The sequence below is a fragment of the Micropterus salmoides genome, unplaced genomic scaffold (genome assembly GCF_014851395.1).
Source record: "Micropterus salmoides isolate LMB-PRFRI ecotype aquatic unplaced genomic scaffold, ASM1485139v1 Ms_hic_scaffold_3973, whole genome shotgun sequence".
Classification (NCBI taxonomy): domain Eukaryota; kingdom Metazoa; phylum Chordata; class Actinopteri; order Centrarchiformes; family Centrarchidae; genus Micropterus; species Micropterus salmoides.
The window spans coordinates 73,781-92,231 of record NW_024043343.1 but is presented as its reverse complement, the minus strand read 5'-3'; the positions used below and the strand labels follow the sequence as shown (position 1 = coordinate 92,231).

Genomic DNA, 18,451 nt, shown 5'->3' with positions numbered 1-18,451 from the left:
TTCTGAGAGGCTCTATCCAATCGGAGAAATGAAGGCCTGGCTTTGGACACAGGCTACCGAGCATCCGAAATACTCGGGCTCTCGATGACGAGTGGGAGAAAGGGAGGGGAAGTGCAGGGCACATTTAACAGCCATGCCGGTCCCAAATATCCCCTCGTCGTCTGCCAATCATAAAGTGCAAATCTCGCTGCCTTCTTCGAGGCTTCAGCTGGCCGCCCCCCTCGACTGGCGCCTTTTTCGGGCCGGCGTCCGGCAGAGCGACGAACCTCTGCGTTTGGGTCAGTATTTTGGTTTTACACAAGGCAGGAGAAGGGTGCACCGCCCCCGGAGGCACTGCAATACCGGGTCGATGCGTGGAGTGGACGGAGCAAGCCCCTCGTCTCAGCTCCCGGTGCTAAAAATCCATTTAATATGTTGCCCCCTTATAGGGGACATATCAGATATTAAACTGATAAGAACAGATACTACACTTGATCTTAGCCAAAAGGCCGAGAAGCGATAACCCCGCTGGTTGCTTCCAGCCCACCTCCCGGAGCAGTTCTCCCCTGCCGTGGCGCAGTGGTTTCAACTGCGCATAACAACGGCTGAGTCTCAGCACCTCCTCCCGAGCGGCCTCGTCGCACCGCTCAACCTTGCCGGGGGCGGCGTTTTATTTCCTTTTCACAAACGCACGAGGCTCGGCCACACGGCAGAGCCTGCCAAAAATAGTTTTAACTCATTGGCGTCCCTCTCCACGGAAGTCTTTAGTAAAAGGCGAAAGACTTGTACGTTATGAAGAGAAACCCGAGTAAGTACGGGCCCCTCCTCCAGAGCCGCCGACGAGCCTAGTCGTCCCGGCCACTACCCTCACGGTAAGCCTCACTCTGCCTCTCGAGTCCCAAGTACCAGGCCACGCCCGTTCCCCTACCCCCCCCAGGTCATGGCAGGCTCTATCCAATCGGGCTGCGGAGAGACGAAGGCCTGGCTTTTGGACAGAGGCTACCGAACGACTCGGGCTCTTGTAGCCTCTCGATGACGAGTGAGAGAAAGGGAGGGGAAATGTGGCCGATCGCTTCTCGGCCTTTTGGCCAAGACTGCAATGGCCTCCTCTTTCTGGTTAAAACCTTTGCCGGTTTGGGGCTTCGTTTTGTGTCACCAGCTTTTCTGGGAGGAGATTCACCTCATTCCTTGTGAATAAAATTTCAACTTTGCCGTAGCTGAAAAACTTTTGCAACAAGGAATTCATTGGTCCCGAGGACTGCCTACCTGTCCTCTGCCGGACTGCCACCTTGACCAGACCAAAGACGAGAAGGTAAGTGTGTTTTATTCACCGATTTAGCAGTTGTAGCAGGTTTTCTTGCTTCATTTGAGGTGTTTTAGTTTCTTGTATCCTTTCTACGCTGCGGTTCCTCCACCGTGTTGGCCAACCGTGCCGGGCCTACGGAGGCGCCGCAGTGTCCCCTCCCCACCTTCTGAGAGGCTCTATCCAATCGGAGAAATGAAGGCCTGGCTTTTGGACACAGGCTACCGAGCATCCGAAATACTCGGGCTCTCGATGACGAGTGGGAGAAAGGGAGGGGAAGTGCAGGGCACATTTAACAGCCATGCCGGTCCCAAATATCCCCTCGTCGTCTGCCAATCATAAAGTGCAAATCTCGCTGCCTTCTTCGAGGCTTCAGCTGGCCGCCCCCCTCGACTGGCGCCTTTTTCGGGCCGGCGTCCGGCAGAGCGACGAACCTCTGCGTTTGGGTCAGTATTTTGGTTTTACACAAGGCAGGAGAAGGGTGCACCGCCCCGGAGGCACTGCAATACCGGGTCGATGCGTGGAGTGGACGGAGCAAGCCCCTCGTCTCAGCTCCCGGTGCTAAAAATCCATTTAATATGTTGCCCCCTTATAGGGGACATATCAGATATTAAACTGATAAGAACAGATACTACACTTGATCTTAGCCAAAAGGCCGAGAAGCGATAACCCCCGCTGGTTGCTTCCAGCGCCCACCTCCCGGAGCAGTTCTCCCCCTGCCGTGGCGCAGTGGTTTCAACTGCGCATAACAACGGCTGAGTCTCAGCACCTCCTCCCGAGCGCGCCTCGTCGCACCGCTCAACCTTGCCGGGGGCGGCGTTTTATTTCCTTTTCACAAACGCACGAGGCTCGGCCACACGGCAGAGCCTGCCAAAAATAGTTTTAACTCATTGGCGTCCCTCTCCACGGAAGTCTTTAGTAAAAGGCGAAAGACTTGTACGTTATGAAGAGAAACCCGAGTAAGTACGGGCCCCTCCTCCAGAGCCGCCGACGAGCCTAGTCGTCCCGGCCACTACCCTCACGGTAAGCCTCACTCTGCCTCTCGAGTCCCAAGTACCAGGCCACGCCCGTTCCCCTACCCCTCCCAGGTCATGGCAGGCTCTATCCAATCGGGCTGCGGAGAGACGAAGGCCTGGCTTTTGGACAGAGGCTACCGAACGACTCGGGCTCTTGTAGCCTCTCGATGACGAGTGAGAGAAAGGGAGGGGAAATGTGGCCGATCGCTTCTCGGCCTTTTGGCCAAGACTGCAATGGCCTCCTCTTTCTGGTTAAAACCTTTGCCGGTTTGGGGCTTCGTTTTGTGTCACCAGCTTTTCTGGGAGGAGATTCACCTCATTCCTTGTGAATAAAATTTCAACTTTGCCGTAGCTGAAAAACTTTTGCAACAAGGAATTCATTGGTCCCGAGGACTGCCTACCTGTCCTCTGCCGGACTGCCACCTTGACCAGACCAAAGACGAGAAGGTAAGTGTGTTTATTCACCGATTTAGCAGTTGTAGCAGGTTTTCTTGCTTCATTTGAGGTGTTTTAGTTTCTTGTATCCTTTCTACGCTGCGGTTCCTCCACCGTGTTGGCCAACCGTGCCGGGCCTACGGAGGCGCCGCAGTGTCCCCTCCCCACCTTCTGAGAGGCTCTATCCAATCGGAGAAATGAAGGCCTGGCTTTTGGACACAGGCTACCGAGCATCCGAAATACTCGGGCTCTCGATGACGAGTGGGAGAAAGGGAGGGGAAGTGCAGGGCACATTTAACAGCCATGCCGGTCCCAAATATCCCCTCGTCGTCTGCCAATCATAAAGTGCAAATCTCGCTGCCTTCTTCGAGGCTTCAGCTGGCCGCCCCCCTCGACTGGCGCCTTTTTCGGGCCGGCGTCCGGCAGAGCGACGAACCTCTGCGTTTGGGTCAGTATTTTGGTTTTACACAAGGCAGGAGAAGGGTGCACCGCCCCCGGAGGCACTGCAATACCGGGTCGATGCGTGGAGTGGACGGAGCAAGCCCCTCGTCTCAGCTCCCGGTGCTAAAAATCCATTTAATATGTTGCCCCCTTATAGGGGACATATCAGATATTAAACTGATAAGAACAGATACTACACTTGATCTTAGCCAAAAGGCCGAGAAGCGATAACCCCCGCTGGTTGCTTCCAGCGCCCACCTCCCGGAGCAGTTCTCCCCCTGCCGTGGCGCAGTGGTTTCAACTGCGCATAACAACGGCTGAGTCTCAGCACCTCCTCCCGAGCGCGCCTCGTCGCACCGCTCAACCTTGCCGGGGGCGGCGTTTTATTTCCTTTTCACAAACGCACGAGGCTCGGCCACACGGCAGAGCCTGCCAAAAATAGTTTTAACTCATTGGCGTCCCTCTCCACGGAAGTCTTTAGTAAAAGGCGAAAGACTTGTACGTTATGAAGAGAAACCCGAGTAAGTACGGGCCCCTCCTCCAGAGCCGCCGACGAGCCTAGTCGTCCCGGCCACTACCCTCACGGTAAGCCTCACTCTGCCTCTCGAGTCCCAAGTACCAGGCCACGCCCGTTCCCCTACCCCTCCCCAGGTCATGGCAGGCTCTATCCAATCGGGCTGCGGAGAGACGAAGGCCTGGCTTTTGGACAGAGGCTACCGAACGACTCGGGCTCTTGTAGCCTCTCGATGACGAGTGAGAGAAAGGGAGGGGAAATGTGGCCGATCGCTTCTCGGCCTTTTGGCCAAGACTGCAATGGCCTCCTCTTTCTGGTTAAAACCTTTGCCGGTTTGGGGCTTCGTTTTGTGTCACCAGCTTTTCTGGGAGGAGATTCACCTCATTCCTTGTGAATAAAATTTCAACTTTGCCGTAGCTGAAAAACTTTTGCAACAAGGAATTCATTGGTCCCGAGGACTGCCTACCTGTCCTCTGCCGGACTGCCACCTTGACCAGACCAAAGACGAGAAGGTAAGTGTGTTTTATTCACCGATTTAGCAGTTGTAGCAGGTTTTCTTGCTTCATTTGAGGTGTTTTAGTTTCTTGTATCCTTTCTACGCTGCGGTTCCTCCACCGTGTTGGCCAACCGTGCCGGGCCTACGGAGGCGCCGCAGTGTCCCCTCCCCACCTTCTGAGAGGCTCTATCCAATCGGAGAAATGAAGGCCTGGCTTTTGGACACAGGCTACCGAGCATCCGAAATACTCGGGCTCTCGATGACGAGTGGGAGAAAGGGAGGGGAAGTGCAGGGCACATTTAACAGCCATGCCGGTCCCAAATATCCCCTCGTCGTCTGCCAATCATAAAGTGCAAATCTCGCTGCCTTCTTCGAGGCTTCAGCTGGCCGCCCCCCTCGACTGGCGCCTTTTTCGGGCCGGCGTCCGGCAGAGCGACGAACCTCTGCGTTTGGGTCAGTATTTTGGTTTTACACAAGGCAGGAGAAGGGTGCACCGCCCCCGGAGGCACTGCAATACCGGGTCGATGCGTGGAGTGGACGGAGCAAGCCCCTCGTCTCAGCTCCCGGTGCTAAAAATCCATTTAATATGTTGCCCCCTTATAGGGGACATATCAGATATTAAACTGATAAGAACAGATACTACACTTGATCTTAGCCAAAAGGCCGAGAAGCGATAACCCCCGCTGGTTGCTTCCAGCGCCCACCTCCCGGAGCAGTTCTCCCCTGCCGTGGCGCAGTGGTTTCAACTGCGCATAACAACGGCTGAGTCTCAGCACCTCCTCCCGAGCGCGCCTCGTCGCACCGCTCAACCTTGCCGGGGGCGGCGTTTTATTTCCTTTTCACAAACGCACGAGGCTCGGCCACACGGCAGAGCCTGCCAAAAATAGTTTTAACTCATTGGCGTCCCTCTCCACGGAAGTCTTTAGTAAAAGGCGAAAGACTTGTACGTTATGAAGAGAAACCCGAGTAAGTACGGGCCCCTCCTCCAGAGCCGCCGACGAGCCTAGTCGTCCCGGCCACTACCCTCACGGTAAGCCTCACTCTGCCTCTCGAGTCCCAAGTACCAGGCCACGCCCGTTCCCCTACCCCTCCCCAGGTCATGGCAGGCTCTATCCAATCGGGCTGCGGAGAGACGAAGGCCTGGCTTTTGGACAGAGGCTACCGAACGACTCGGGCTCTTGTAGCCTCTCGATGACGAGTGAGAGAAAGGGAGGGGAAATGTGGCCGATCGCTTCTCGGCCTTTTGGCCAAGACTGCAATGGCCTCCTCTTTCTGGTTAAAACCTTTGCCGGTTTGGGGCTTCGTTTTGTGTCACCAGCTTTTCTGGGAGGAGATTCACCTCATTCCTTGTGAATAAAATTTCAACTTTGCCGTAGCTGAAAAACTTTTGCAACAAGGAATTCATTGGTCCCGAGGACTGCCTACCTGTCCTCTGCCGGACTGCCACCTTGACCAGACCAAAGACGAGAAGGTAAGTGTGTTTTATTCACCGATTTAGCAGTTGTAGCAGGTTTTCTTGCTTCATTTGAGGTGTTTTAGTTTCTTGTATCCTTTCTACGCTGCGGTTCCTCCACCGTGTTGGCCAACCGTGCCGGGCCTACGGAGGCGCCGCAGTGTCCCCTCCCCACCTTCTGAGAGGCTCTATCCAATCGGAGAAATGAAGGCCTGGCTTTTGGACACAGGCTACCGAGCATCCGAAATACTCGGGCTCTCGATGACGAGTGGGAGAAAGGGAGGGGAAGTGCAGGGCACATTTAACAGCCATGCCGGTCCCAAATATCCCCTCGTCGTCTGCCAATCATAAAGTGCAAATCTCGCTGCCTTCTTCGAGGCTTCAGCTGGCCGCCCCCCTCGACTGGCGCCTTTTTCGGGCCGGCGTCCGGCAGAGCGACGAACCTCTGCGTTTGGGTCAGTATTTTGGTTTTACACAAGGCAGGAGAAGGGTGCACCGCCCCCGGAGGCACTGCAATACCGGGTCGATGCGTGGAGTGGACGGAGCAAGCCCCTCGTCTCAGCTCCCGGTGCTAAAAATCCATTTAATATGTTGCCCCCTTATAGGGGACATATCAGATATTAAACTGATAAGAACAGATACTACACTTGATCTTAGCCAAAAGGCCGAGAAGCGATAACCCCCGCTGGTTGCTTCCAGCGCCCACCTCCCGGAGCAGTTCTCCCCCTGCCGTGGCGCAGTGGTTTCAACTGCGCATAACAACGGCTGAGTCTCAGCACCTCCTCCCGAGCGCGCCTCGTCGCACCGCTCAACCTTGCCGGGGGCGGCGTTTTATTTCCTTTTCACAAACGCACGAGGCTCGGCCACACGGCAGAGCCTGCCAAAAATAGTTTTAACTCATTGGCGTCCCTCTCCACGGAAGTCTTTAGTAAAAGGCGAAAGACTTGTACGTTATGAAGAGAAACCCGAGTAAGTACGGGCCCCTCCTCCAGAGCCGCCGACGAGCCTAGTCGTCCCGGCCACTACCCTCACGGTAAGCCTCACTCTGCCTCTCGAGTCCCAAGTACCAGGCCACGCCCGTTCCCCTACCCTCCCCAGGTCATGGCAGGCTCTATCCAATCGGGCTGCGGAGAGACGAAGGCCTGGCTTTTGGACAGAGGCTACCGAACGACTCGGGCTCTTGTAGCCTCTCGATGACGAGTGAGAGAAAGGGAGGGGAAATGTGGCCGATCGCTTCTCGGCCTTTTGGCCAAGACTGCAATGGCCTCCTCTTTCTGGTTAAAACCTTTGCCGGTTTGGGGCTTCGTTTTGTGTCACCAGCTTTTCTGGGAGGAGATTCACCTCATTCCTTGTGAATAAAATTTCAACTTTGCCGTAGCTGAAAAACTTTTGCAACAAGGAATTCATTGGTCCCGAGGACTGCCTACCTGTCCTCTGCCGGACTGCCACCTTGACCAGACCAAAGACGAGAAGGTAAGTGTGTTTTATTCACCGATTTAGCAGTTGTAGCAGGTTTTCTTGCTTCATTTGAGGTGTTTTAGTTTCTTGTATCCTTTCTACGCTGCGGTTCCTCCACCGTGTTGGCCAACCGTGCCGGGCCTACGGAGGCGCCGCAGTGTCCCTCCCCACCTTCTGAGAGGCTCTATCCAATCGGAGAAATGAAGGCCTGGCTTTTGGACACAGGCTACCGAGCATCCGAAATACTCGGGCTCTCGATGACGAGTGGGAGAAAGGGAGGGGAAGTGCAGGGCACATTTAACAGCCATGCCGGTCCCAAATATCCCCTCGTCGTCTGCCAATCATAAAGTGCAAATCTCGCTGCCTTCTTCGAGGCTTCAGCTGGCCGCCCCCCTCGACTGGCGCCTTTTTCGGGCCGGCGTCCGGCAGAGCGACGAACCTCTGCGTTTGGGTCAGTATTTTGGTTTTACACAAGGCAGGAGAAGGGTGCACCCCCCGGAGGCACTGCAATACCGGGTCGATGCGTGGAGTGGACGGAGCAAGCCCCTCGTCTCAGCTCCCGGTGCTAAAAATCCATTTAATATGTTGCCCCCTTATAGGGGACATATCAGATATTAAACTGATAAGAACAGATACTACACTTGATCTTAGCCAAAAGGCCGAGAAGCGATAACCCCCGCTGGTTGCTTCCAGCGCCCACCTCCCGGAGCAGTTCTCCCCCTGCCGTGGCGCAGTGGTTTCAACTGCGCATAACAACGGCTGAGTCTCAGCACCTCCTCCCGAGCGCGCCTCGTCGCACCGCTCAACCTTGCCGGGGGCGGCGTTTTATTTCCTTTTCACAAACGCACGAGGCTCGGCCACACGGCAGAGCCTGCCAAAAATAGTTTTAACTCATTGGCGTCCCTCTCCACGGAAGTCTTTAGTAAAAGGCGAAAGACTTGTACGTTATGAAGAGAAACCCGAGTAAGTACGGGCCCCTCCTCCAGAGCCGCCGACGAGCCTAGTCGTCCCGGCCACTACCCTCACGGTAAGCCTCACTCTGCCTCTCGAGTCCCAAGTACCAGGCCACGCCCGTTCCCCTACCCCTCCCCAGGTCATGGCAGGCTCTATCCAATCGGGCTGCGGAGAGACGAAGGCCTGGCTTTTGGACAGAGGCTACCGAACGACTCGGGCTCTTGTAGCCTCTCGATGACGAGTGAGAGAAAGGGAGGGGAAATGTGGCCGATCGCTTCTCGGCCTTTTGGCCAAGACTGCAATGGCCTCCTCTTTCTGGTTAAAACCTTTGCCGGTTTGGGGCTTCGTTTTGTGTCACCAGCTTTTCTGGGAGGAGATTCACCTCATTCCTTGTGAATAAAATTTCAACTTTGCCGTAGCTGAAAAACTTTTGCAACAAGGAATTCATTGGTCCCGAGGACTGCCTACCTGTCCTCTGCCGGACTGCCACCTTGACCAGACCAAAGACGAGAAGGTAAGTGTGTTTTATTCACCGATTTAGCAGTTGTAGCAGGTTTTCTTGCTTCATTTGAGGTGTTTTAGTTTCTTGTATCCTTTCTACGCTGCGGTTCCTCCACCGTGTTGGCCAACCGTGCCGGGCCTACGGAGGCGCCGCAGTGTCCCCTCCCCACCTTCTGAGAGGCTCTATCCAATCGGAGAAATGAAGGCCTGGCTTTTGGACACAGGCTACCGAGCATCCGAAATACTCGGGCTCTCGATGACGAGTGGGAGAAAGGGAGGGGAAGTGCAGGGCACATTTAACAGCCATGCCGGTCCCAAATATCCCCTCGTCGTCTGCCAATCATAAAGTGCAAATCTCGCTGCCTTCTTCGAGGCTTCAGCTGGCCGCCCCCCCTCGACTGGCGCCTTTTTCGGGCCGGCGTCCGGCAGAGCGACGAACCTCTGCGTTTGGGTCAGTATTTTGGTTTTACACAAGGCAGGAGAAGGGTGCACCGCCCCCGGAGGCACTGCAATACCGGGTCGATGCGTGGAGTGGACGGAGCAAGCCCCTCGTCTCAGCTCCCGGTGCTAAAAATCCATTTAATATGTTGCCCCCTTATAGGGGACATATCAGATATTAAACTGATAAGAACAGATACTACACTTGATCTTAGCCAAAAGGCCGAGAAGCGATAACCCCCGCTGGTTGCTTCCAGCGCCCACCTCCCGGAGCAGTTCTCCCCCTGCCGTGGCGCAGTGGTTTCAACTGCGCATAACAACGGCTGAGTCTCAGCACCTCCTCCCGAGCGCGCCTCGTCGCACCGCTCAACCTTGCCGGGGGCGGCGTTTTATTTCCTTTTCACAAACGCACGAGGCTCGGCCACACGGCAGAGCCTGCCAAAAATAGTTTTAACTCATTGGCGTCCCTCTCCACGGAAGTCTTTAGTAAAAGGCGAAAGACTTGTACGTTATGAAGAGAAACCCGAGTAAGTACGGGCCCCTCCTCCAGAGCCGCCGACGAGCCTAGTCGTCCCGGCCACTACCCTCACGGTAAGCCTCACTCTGCCTCTCGAGTCCCAAGTACCAGGCCACGCCCGTTCCCCTACCCCTCCCCAGGTCATGGCAGGCTCTATCCAATCGGGCTGCGGAGAGACGAAGGCCTGGCTTTTGGACAGAGGCTACCGAACGACTCGGGCTCTTGTAGCCTCTCGATGACGAGTGAGAGAAAGGGAGGGGAAATGTGGCCGATCGCTTCTCGGCCTTTTGGCCAAGACTGCAATGGCCTCCTCTTTCTGGTTAAAACCTTTGCCGGTTTGGGGCTTCGTTTTGTGTCACCAGCTTTTCTGGGAGGAGATTCACCTCATTCCTTGTGAATAAAATTTCAACTTTGCCGTAGCTGAAAAACTTTTGCAACAAGGAATTCATTGGTCCCGAGGACTGCCTACCTGTCCTCTGCCGGACTGCCACCTTGACCAGACCAAAGACGAGAAGGTAAGTGTGTTTTATTCACCGATTTAGCAGTTGTAGCAGGTTTTCTTGCTTCATTTGAGGTGTTTTAGTTTCTTGTATCCTTTCTACGCTGCGGTTCCTCCACCGTGTTGGCCAACCGTGCCGGGCCTACGGAGGCGCCGCAGTGTCCCCTCCCCACCTTCTGAGAGGCTCTATCCAATCGGAGAAATGAAGGCCTGGCTTTTGGACACAGGCTACCGAGCATCCGAAATACTCGGGCTCTCGATGACGAGTGGGAGAAAGGGAGGGGAAGTGCAGGGCACATTTAACAGCCATGCCGGTCCCAAATATCCCCTCGTCGTCTGCCAATCATAAAGTGCAAATCTCGCTGCCTTCTTCGAGGCTTCAGCTGGCCGCCCCCCCTCGACTGGCGCCTTTTTCGGGCCGGCGTCCGGCAGAGCGACGACCTCTGCGTTTGGGTCAGTATTTTGGTTTTACACAAGGCAGGAGAAGGGTGCACCGCCCCCGGAGGCACTGCAATACCGGGTCGATGCGTGGAGTGGACGGAGCAAGCCCCTCGTCTCAGCTCCCGGTGCTAAAAATCCATTTAATATGTTGCCCCCTTATAGGGGACATATCAGATATTAAACTGATAAGAACAGATACTACACTTGATCTTAGCCAAAAGGCCGAGAAGCGATAACCCCCGCTGGTTGCTTCCAGCGCCCACCTCCCGGAGCAGTTCTCCCCCTGCCGTGGCGCAGTGGTTTCAACTGCGCATAACAACGGCTGAGTCTCAGCACCTCCTCCCGAGCGCGCCTCGTCGCACCGCTCAACCTTGCCGGGGGCGGCGTTTTATTTCCTTTTCACAAACGCACGAGGCTCGGCCACACGGCAGAGCCTGCCAAAAATAGTTTTAACTCATTGGCGTCCCTCTCCACGGAAGTCTTTAGTAAAAGGCGAAAGACTTGTACGTTATGAAGAGAAACCCGAGTAAGTACGGGCCCCTCCTCCAGAGCCGCCGACGAGCCTAGTCGTCCCGGCCACTACCCTCACGGTAAGCCTCACTCTGCCTCTCGAGTCCCAAGTACCAGGCCACGCCCGTTCCCCTACCCCTCCCCAGGTCATGGCAGGCTCTATCCAATCGGGCTGCGGAGAGACGAAGGCCTGGCTTTTGGACAGAGGCTACCGAACGACTCGGGCTCTTGTAGCCTCTCGATGACGAGTGAGAGAAAGGGAGGGGAAATGTGGCCGATCGCTTCTCGGCCTTTTGGCCAAGACTGCAATGGCCTCCTCTTTCTGGTTAAAACCTTTGCCGGTTTGGGGCTTCGTTTTGTGTCACCAGCTTTTCTGGGAGGAGATTCACCTCATTCCTTGTGAATAAAATTTCAACTTTGCCGTAGCTGAAAAACTTTTGCAACAAGGAATTCATTGGTCCCGAGGACTGCCTACCTGTCCTCTGCCGGACTGCCACCTTGACCAGACCAAAGACGAGAAGGTAAGTGTGTTTTATTCACCGATTTAGCAGTTGTAGCAGGTTTTCTTGCTTCATTTGAGGTGTTTTAGTTTCTTGTATCCTTTCTACGCTGCGGTTCCTCCACCGTGTTGGCCAACCGTGCCGGGCCTACGGAGGCGCCGCAGTGTCCCCTCCCCACCTTCTGAGAGGCTCTATCCAATCGGAGAAATGAAGGCCTGGCTTTTGGACACAGGCTACCGAGCATCCGAAATACTCGGGCTCTCGATGACGAGTGGGAGAAAGGGAGGGGAAGTGCAGGGCACATTTAACAGCCATGCCGGTCCCAAATATCCCCTCGTCGTCTGCCAATCATAAAGTGCAAATCTCGCTGCCTTCTTCGAGGCTTCAGCTGGCCGCCCCCCCTCGACTGGCGCCTTTTTCGGGCCGGCGTCCGGCAGAGCGACGAACCTCTGCGTTTGGGTCAGTATTTTGGTTTTACACAAGGCAGGAGAAGGGTGCACCGCCCCCGGAGGCACTGCAATACCGGGTCGATGCGTGGAGTGGACGGAGCAAGCCCCTCGTCTCAGCTCCCGGTGCTAAAAATCCATTTAATATGTTGCCCCCTTATAGGGGACATATCAGATATTAAACTGATAAGAACAGATACTACACTTGATCTTAGCCAAAAGGCCGAGAAGCGATAACCCCCGCTGGTTGCTTCCAGCGCCCACCTCCCGGAGCAGTTCTCCCCCTGCCGTGGCGCAGTGGTTTCAACTGCGCATAACAACGGCTGAGTCTCAGCACCTCCTCCCGAGCGCGCCTCGTCGCACCGCTCAACCTTGCCGGGGGCGGCGTTTTATTTCCTTTTCACAAACGCACGAGGCTCGGCCACACGGCAGAGCCTGCCAAAAATAGTTTTAACTCATTGGCGTCCCTCTCCACGGAAGTCTTTAGTAAAAGGCGAAAGACTTGTACGTTATGAAGAGAAACCCGAGTAAGTACGGGCCCCTCCTCCAGAGCCGCCGACGAGCCTAGTCGTCCCGGCCACTACCCTCACGGTAAGCCTCACTCTGCCTCTCGAGTCCCAAGTACCAGGCCACGCCCGTTCCCCTACCCCTCCCCAGGTCATGGCAGGCTCTATCCAATCGGGCTGCGGAGAGACGAAGGCCTGGCTTTTGGACAGAGGCTACCGAACGACTCGGGCTCTTGTAGCCTCTCGATGACGAGTGAGAGAAAGGGAGGGGAAATGTGGCCGATCGCTTCTCGGCCTTTTGGCCAAGACTGCAATGGCCTCCTCTTTCTGGTTAAAACCTTTGCCGGTTTGGGGCTTCGTTTTGTGTCACCAGCTTTTCTGGGAGGAGATTCACCTCATTCCTTGTGAATAAAATTTCAACTTTGCCGTAGCTGAAAAACTTTTGCAACAAGGAATTCATTGGTCCCGAGGACTGCCTACCTGTCCTCTGCCGGACTGCCACCTTGACCAGACCAAAGACGAGAAGGTAAGTGTGTTTTATTCACCGATTTAGCAGTTGTAGCAGGTTTTCTTGCTTCATTTGAGGTGTTTTAGTTTCTTGTATCCTTTCTACGCTGCGGTTCCTCCACCGTGTTGGCCAACCGTGCCGGGCCTACGGAGGCGCCGCAGTGTCCCCTCCCCACCTTCTGAGAGGCTCTATCCAATCGGAGAAATGAAGGCCTGGCTTTTGGACACAGGCTACCGAGCATCCGAAATACTCGGGCTCTCGATGACGAGTGGGAGAAAGGGAGGGGAAGTGCAGGGCACATTTAACAGCCATGCCGGTCCCAAATATCCCCTCGTCGTCTGCCAATCATAAAGTGCAAATCTCGCTGCCTTCTTCGAGGCTTCAGCTGGCCGCCCCCCCTCGACTGGCGCCTTTTTCGGGCCGGCGTCCGGCAGAGCGACGAACCTCTGCGTTTGGGTCAGTATTTTGGTTTTACACAAGGCAGGAGAAGGGTGCACCGCCCCCGGAGGCACTGCAATACCGGGTCGATGCGTGGAGTGGACGGAGCAAGCCCCTCGTCTCAGCTCCCGGTGCTAAAAATCCATTTAATATGTTGCCCCCTTATAGGGGACATATCAGATATTAAACTGATAAGAACAGATTTTTTTCTTTTGAGAAAAATTTTATTGACACTCAATTCAAACATGATTCATAATATGTCAATTCCAAGTTACCTTTTAAAATACAACACGTCAATAAATAGATAAATGTTCTCTGTAAAACAACATTTAAAAAAAGTGTTTAAAATGCATTACAGATAACGTCATAAATTAAAGGTATAAAATGGTTTTCAGCTTGTCCATGTCAGTGAGTGTCTGTTAAAAGTCTTCAAAGCGGAGTGCATTTGTTAAAATAAAACTCACAAAAAATAAATGGATAATAAAAGCTCTTCTCCAAGTCCACTGTTGTGCAGGAGTGTAGTGAGTCCCTATCAAAGGGGAACTCATTCAGCTCCCCCAAACAGATTTGGACTCTCGGGATCTTGTCAGGCGCTCAGAGGAGACCCTCACCCTGTAGCTCCTTCCCACCAACCTCACCCGGAGGGTCAGGCCGCCGCTGCCTTGAACTTTCCTTGTGTGGCTCCGGCTCCTCCGTCCGAATGGGCACAGAGGCGATTCTTCTTTGTGGCTGTGTCCTAGGCCCGCCGCCTGCAGCTCTGGCCGTTTGGACCGTTGCTGCGGCCATCCGGATCACAGCCACGGGGGGATCTGCATGTGCTTTCTTGCCAGCAAGTTTCTGGAGGTCCATATGGCGTCTTTGATGGCGGCTAGGGTGAGCCACTGTTTGGCAAATGTACGTGCTGGTATCTGATTTCCTTGGCTCACCCCGTACAGCACCAGCTGTGGTGTGAGGACCTCCCTTGCTGGCAAGTACGGGAATTGCAAGGAGCCGGCCGTTGCCCACTGTTCTACGGCAGCGCTGCACTCCCAGAGCAGATGCCTTACCGACTCAGGCGCGCCACAACCTGGTCGGGGGCAAGTTGAGTGCGCCGACATGCCCCGGGAGTGCATTACGGACCTGACTGGGAGGATCTCATGAGCCACCATCCATGACAGGTCCCGGAGTCTGTTTGGAAGAGCTGGATGGTTCACGTTGCGCCAAACTGTTGAGGGCTCGCCGAATGCAAGCCCGCGCACTGGACTCACTGGTTCCCGCTCCTGCACAACAGAAATGAGAGAGCGGTGAGTGGTTAAAACCTGCAACTCCTCCTGCTCAAGGTTAAAATGCCTTAAAAATGACTGGATAAAAGCATAGGCTGGTGGCAGGTTAAAAGACACTGGTACTTTGAGACTTGTGGGTAAGATCTTAAGTTTTCTGAGGTAGGACCCCATCCAGAACCGTGTCATTGCTGCGGTCTTGGGGTTTCTGGATGGGGCTGTGGCGGTTGCGATGTGTAGTGCTGTGTATCTGCTTCCTAGGAACAAGTGCAGGTCTGGCACTCCTTTTCCTCCTTTCTCCTTTGGCTTCTTCATCACGCTTCGTCTCAGTCTTTCCCACTTGGAGCCCCACAAAAAATAAAAGATGGCTCGTTCCAGGTCTAAGATCACTCTCCTAGGCGGGATAAAAACAGAACTGATGAGTAAAAGCAAAGGTAAAATCACTGCTTTGATGATTAAAACCTTTCCTTCTAAAGTCAGTCCTCTAAGTGTCCAGTACCCTAGTCTCTGCCTGACTTTCCCTACTATGTCTGCCCAATTGTTTTCCCCTCCCCCTCCCTATCAAACCTGATCCCAAGTATTTTTTGGTCAGTCTGGGTCACAGTCAGGGGGAGTCCTGTCGTCTCAGTCGCTGTCCACGGTCCATAAAAATGGGCTTGGGTCTTGCTTCTGTTCAGCTTTGACCCAGAGGCCTGTCCGAACCAGTCAGTCAAGTCCAGCGTCCTGTTGACAGATAAAAGGTCAGTGCATAAAATGTTGATGTCGTCCATATATAAAATACATTTTGTCTCGAGTCCCCCGCTCCCTGGGACTCCTACCCCATGGATTCGTTGGTCCCTTCTCAAGGTCTGTGCCAGTGGTTCTATACAGATAACGTAGAGGAGGGCAGATAACGGACAACCCTGACGGACACCGCAGTTTATATCCACTGCTCTTGTCAGATGCCCGTTAACAATGAATTTGCTGTTGATCTCCCGGTACAGCAGTCCCACCCAGGCTATAAACCTTCTCGGGAACCCCATTTTTTGCAGTACCTGGAAAAGGTACTGGTGCGAGACCCGATCAAAGGCTTTCTCAAAATCTAAATTCAGGACTACTAGCCGAATGTTTCTGTCTCTCGCGTAACAGATGGTATCTCGGATCAGTACGAGGCTGTCGGTGATCTTCCTCCCCGGGACGGCACAGGCTTGATCCGGGTGAATCAGATCTTCTAAAAACAAGGACATGCGTGAGGCTAAAAGTTTACTAAAAAGTTTACAGTCAAAATTTAAGAGTGTGATAGGTCTCCAATTTTTCAAGTCCGTCTTGTCTTTGTCTTTGTGAAGGAGAGTCACTATCCCTGCTCTAAAGCTGTCAGGAAGTCGGTCCATTTGTTCAAAATCCATAAAAACAGCAAGCAAGTCTGGTGCTAAAATGTCCCAAAATGTCAGATAAAATTCCAAGGGAAGCCCGTCTTCTCCCGGCGACTTCCCTGTCTTAAAAGATTTGATGCATTTGTTTAATTCCGGTATCGTAAAATCTTGGGTTAAAAGCACGTTGTCGTTTGTTGCTTGGTCAATGGATTTTAAAACTTCGGTCATGGTGTCCCCGTTAACAGTTTTGTATGCGTACAGTTCACGGTAAAAATGTTCGACAGTTTCTTTGATTTCCTCTGTTGTGTCAGCTGTGCACCCGTTTTCTTTTTTAAGTCTCAACATGGCCCCCCCTTTATTTACGATTTTCTTAAAAAAATATCTTGTGCACTTCTCTCCTTCCTCTATTTCCCTTTCCTTGCTTCTTAAAATCACACCTTTGCTATTAATTTCTGCTAAAACCGACATCTCTGTTTTAATTTGTTTTATCTCTTCATTAAAATCCATTCCATGTTGGATTAGTTTAAAATACCTCTGAAGCCGTTTCTGCAGTCCCAACATGCGTCTGTTGTCCCTCTTTTTCTTTCTTTTCCCTGCCTGTCTGTAAAACGTCTTTGTCTTTCCCTTCACCATTTCCCACCACTGTGCACGTGTATCGTAAAAGTCTTGAAGGGTCTGCCACTCTCGGTATTGCTCCCTGTACAGCCTAACTAGCTCCCTGTCTTCTAACAGGGAGCAATTGAGCTTCCACAGACCACTTCCTGCCGTCACACCGGAAGAGAGTGAAAGGGTGCAGGAAAGAATTGCGTGATCAGAAAAGAAAACAGGTTCCAATCTAGCATCGGTTGGTGGGCAATCACGTGATAAAATGTAGTCTATGCGAGAGGCTCGGGTGCCATCACTACTGAACCAGGTGAAGCCCTCCTCTCTGGGATGCATGGTTTTAAAACAGTCCACAAGTCTAAAATCACTGCATATGCTTTGAAGTAAAACTGAAGTCTTGTCCACTTTAAAATCGTCCCCTATTCTTCTCCTGTCGTTCCTGCTTAAAATACAATTAAAATCCCCCCCTACAACTAAAGGTGCCCTGCCTAGCATGTGGGGCTGCAGGTCTTCTAAAAGGTCATACCTGTCGTTCTTGTCATTAAAGCCATAAATATTTAAGACGTTAAAATCCTTCCCCATAAAAGTCAAGTGTGTTAAAAGTGCCCGACCATCTCTCACCACAGTGCTGCCCTTCACCAAGACTAGAGGGTTTTTTATTAAAATGGCCACTCCATCATTTTTGTTTTCATTTGAGCCGCTCCATATCGACGTTTGTGGCCATAACTCCTCCCATTCTCTGTAGTGTTTTAAAAATGGTAGGCCGCATTCCTGTATTAAAAACACGTCAGACTTAAAAGAGTTAAGAAAGGATAAAACAATCTGGGCTCTAACTCTCGACTTCACACTCCTCACATTGATAGTTGAGAAGGTGAGTGTCATGAGTATGGTTAAAATTTGCAGGTATGACATCTTAAAAGACTAAAAAAAAAGGGGGATTTCAAATGTTTAAAAAACAGCAGTTAGTGGATTTCTTGTGAATGGAGCTCTTCCTTCATTCTCATGGGTGAGAGATGACGGGGTTGAGCTCCATTTCCCTTTCGGACTCTAGGAGTTGGCCTCTGACGCAGGGTGCATTGAGCTTTGAGTCCTTAGGGGTTGATTGCAGAGCTATAGTTAAAAAAGAGACTTCATTAGGCGAATTGGAGGGGAAGACTCTGGGCTCCTCCACAGATGAACTGTCTGAGTAGCTCTCAGCTCTTCCCCTCTTTTCCGAGGCTCCAGGAGACTCAGAAGACAATTCTGAAATTAGTCTCTTGGCCGGCTGGGCATTGGGGAGGGGGACATCCTCGCTATCACTCTGTGACTGGCCAAATTTTTGTTCTGAGCCAGTCACTGAGCTAGCTCCGCCTTCTGCCTGCACTGCCACTGCTTCTTCCCTGTTCTCCACTTGTGGGGCAGCTGCAGGCCCCTCCCCTTCTCCCGCCTCTACTGGTCCTTCTCCTCCAATCACAGGATTTGGCGGGAGATTTGAATTCTCCAGCCCAGCCTCTTCAATTAGCTCTCTAACTGCTTCGTCTTGTCCGCCATTTTGTGCCTTTGCTGCCTTTAATTTGTTGGCAAACGACTTAGGGCAATCTCTGAAGAGGTGGTTTGTTTCTCCACAAAGATTGCACTTTCTGCCATTGGTGCATTCCTCGAAAGTATGCCCAATTTCTCTACATTTACCACAAATGATCTGCTGGCACGCTTCTGCCAGGTGCCCATTCTCACCACACTTGCGGCAGAGTTTGGGCTGGCCCTGGTAATGAATGTAGCCCCTGTTGTTTCCCAGAACTATCATGGATGGCAGATGTTTCAGGCCCTGGAAGCCTTGAGGGTCTTGCCATTGTTGGATGGGGACCCTCCAAGCGCAATTCCAGATGCCATCCTCATCTCTCACTT

The 18,451-nt window shown here is 53.0% G+C and overlaps 18 non-coding genes and 1 pseudogene across 18 annotated transcripts; all 19 read right to left on the bottom strand.

Moving 5' to 3' along the window:
* Window positions 1-308: 308 nt before the first annotated feature.
* Window positions 309-500, bottom strand: LOC119885330. The gene has a single exon (XR_005441296.1). It is a non-coding gene; the product is annotated as a U2 spliceosomal RNA (small nuclear RNA).
* Window positions 501-678: 178 nt separating this feature from the next.
* On the bottom strand, window positions 679-791 carry LOC119885312. The gene has a single exon (XR_005441279.1). It is a non-coding gene; the product is annotated as a U5 spliceosomal RNA (small nuclear RNA).
* A 967-nt stretch (window positions 792-1,758) lies between these two features.
* Window positions 1,759-1,949, bottom strand: LOC119885331. Its single transcript, XR_005441297.1, has one exon. It is a non-coding gene; the product is annotated as a U2 spliceosomal RNA (small nuclear RNA).
* Window positions 1,950-2,132: 183 nt separating this feature from the next.
* On the bottom strand, window positions 2,133-2,245 carry LOC119885311. The gene has a single exon (XR_005441278.1). It is a non-coding gene; the product is annotated as a U5 spliceosomal RNA (small nuclear RNA).
* Window positions 2,246-3,211: 966 nt separating this feature from the next.
* LOC119885329 lies at window positions 3,212-3,403 on the bottom strand. The gene has a single exon (XR_005441295.1). It is a non-coding gene; the product is annotated as a U2 spliceosomal RNA (small nuclear RNA).
* A 183-nt stretch (window positions 3,404-3,586) lies between these two features.
* LOC119885310 lies at window positions 3,587-3,699 on the bottom strand. The gene has a single exon (XR_005441277.1). It is a non-coding gene; the product is annotated as a U5 spliceosomal RNA (small nuclear RNA).
* A 968-nt stretch (window positions 3,700-4,667) lies between these two features.
* LOC119885328 lies at window positions 4,668-4,859 on the bottom strand. Its single transcript, XR_005441294.1, has one exon. It is a non-coding gene; the product is annotated as a U2 spliceosomal RNA (small nuclear RNA).
* Window positions 4,860-5,041: 182 nt separating this feature from the next.
* On the bottom strand, window positions 5,042-5,154 carry LOC119885309. The gene has a single exon (XR_005441276.1). It is a non-coding gene; the product is annotated as a U5 spliceosomal RNA (small nuclear RNA).
* A 968-nt stretch (window positions 5,155-6,122) lies between these two features.
* Window positions 6,123-6,314, bottom strand: LOC119885327. Its single transcript, XR_005441293.1, has one exon. It is a non-coding gene; the product is annotated as a U2 spliceosomal RNA (small nuclear RNA).
* A 183-nt stretch (window positions 6,315-6,497) lies between these two features.
* On the bottom strand, window positions 6,498-6,610 carry LOC119885308. The gene has a single exon (XR_005441275.1). It is a non-coding gene; the product is annotated as a U5 spliceosomal RNA (small nuclear RNA).
* Window positions 6,611-7,576: 966 nt separating this feature from the next.
* LOC119885332 lies at window positions 7,577-7,766 on the bottom strand. The gene has a single exon (XR_005441298.1). It is a non-coding gene; the product is annotated as a U2 spliceosomal RNA (small nuclear RNA).
* A 183-nt stretch (window positions 7,767-7,949) lies between these two features.
* LOC119885307 lies at window positions 7,950-8,062 on the bottom strand. Its single transcript, XR_005441274.1, has one exon. It is a non-coding gene; the product is annotated as a U5 spliceosomal RNA (small nuclear RNA).
* Window positions 8,063-9,031: 969 nt separating this feature from the next.
* LOC119885326 lies at window positions 9,032-9,223 on the bottom strand. Its single transcript, XR_005441292.1, has one exon. It is a non-coding gene; the product is annotated as a U2 spliceosomal RNA (small nuclear RNA).
* Window positions 9,224-9,406: 183 nt separating this feature from the next.
* On the bottom strand, window positions 9,407-9,519 carry LOC119885306. Its single transcript, XR_005441273.1, has one exon. It is a non-coding gene; the product is annotated as a U5 spliceosomal RNA (small nuclear RNA).
* A 968-nt stretch (window positions 9,520-10,487) lies between these two features.
* Window positions 10,488-10,679, bottom strand: LOC119885325. Its single transcript, XR_005441291.1, has one exon. It is a non-coding gene; the product is annotated as a U2 spliceosomal RNA (small nuclear RNA).
* Window positions 10,680-10,862: 183 nt separating this feature from the next.
* LOC119885304 lies at window positions 10,863-10,975 on the bottom strand. Its single transcript, XR_005441272.1, has one exon. It is a non-coding gene; the product is annotated as a U5 spliceosomal RNA (small nuclear RNA).
* Window positions 10,976-11,944: 969 nt separating this feature from the next.
* Window positions 11,945-12,136, bottom strand: LOC119885324. Its single transcript, XR_005441290.1, has one exon. It is a non-coding gene; the product is annotated as a U2 spliceosomal RNA (small nuclear RNA).
* Window positions 12,137-12,319: 183 nt separating this feature from the next.
* Window positions 12,320-12,432, bottom strand: LOC119885302. The gene has a single exon (XR_005441270.1). It is a non-coding gene; the product is annotated as a U5 spliceosomal RNA (small nuclear RNA).
* Window positions 12,433-13,401: 969 nt separating this feature from the next.
* Window positions 13,402-13,581, bottom strand: LOC119885337 (annotated as a pseudogene).
* Window positions 13,582-18,451: the final 4,870 nt, after the last annotated feature.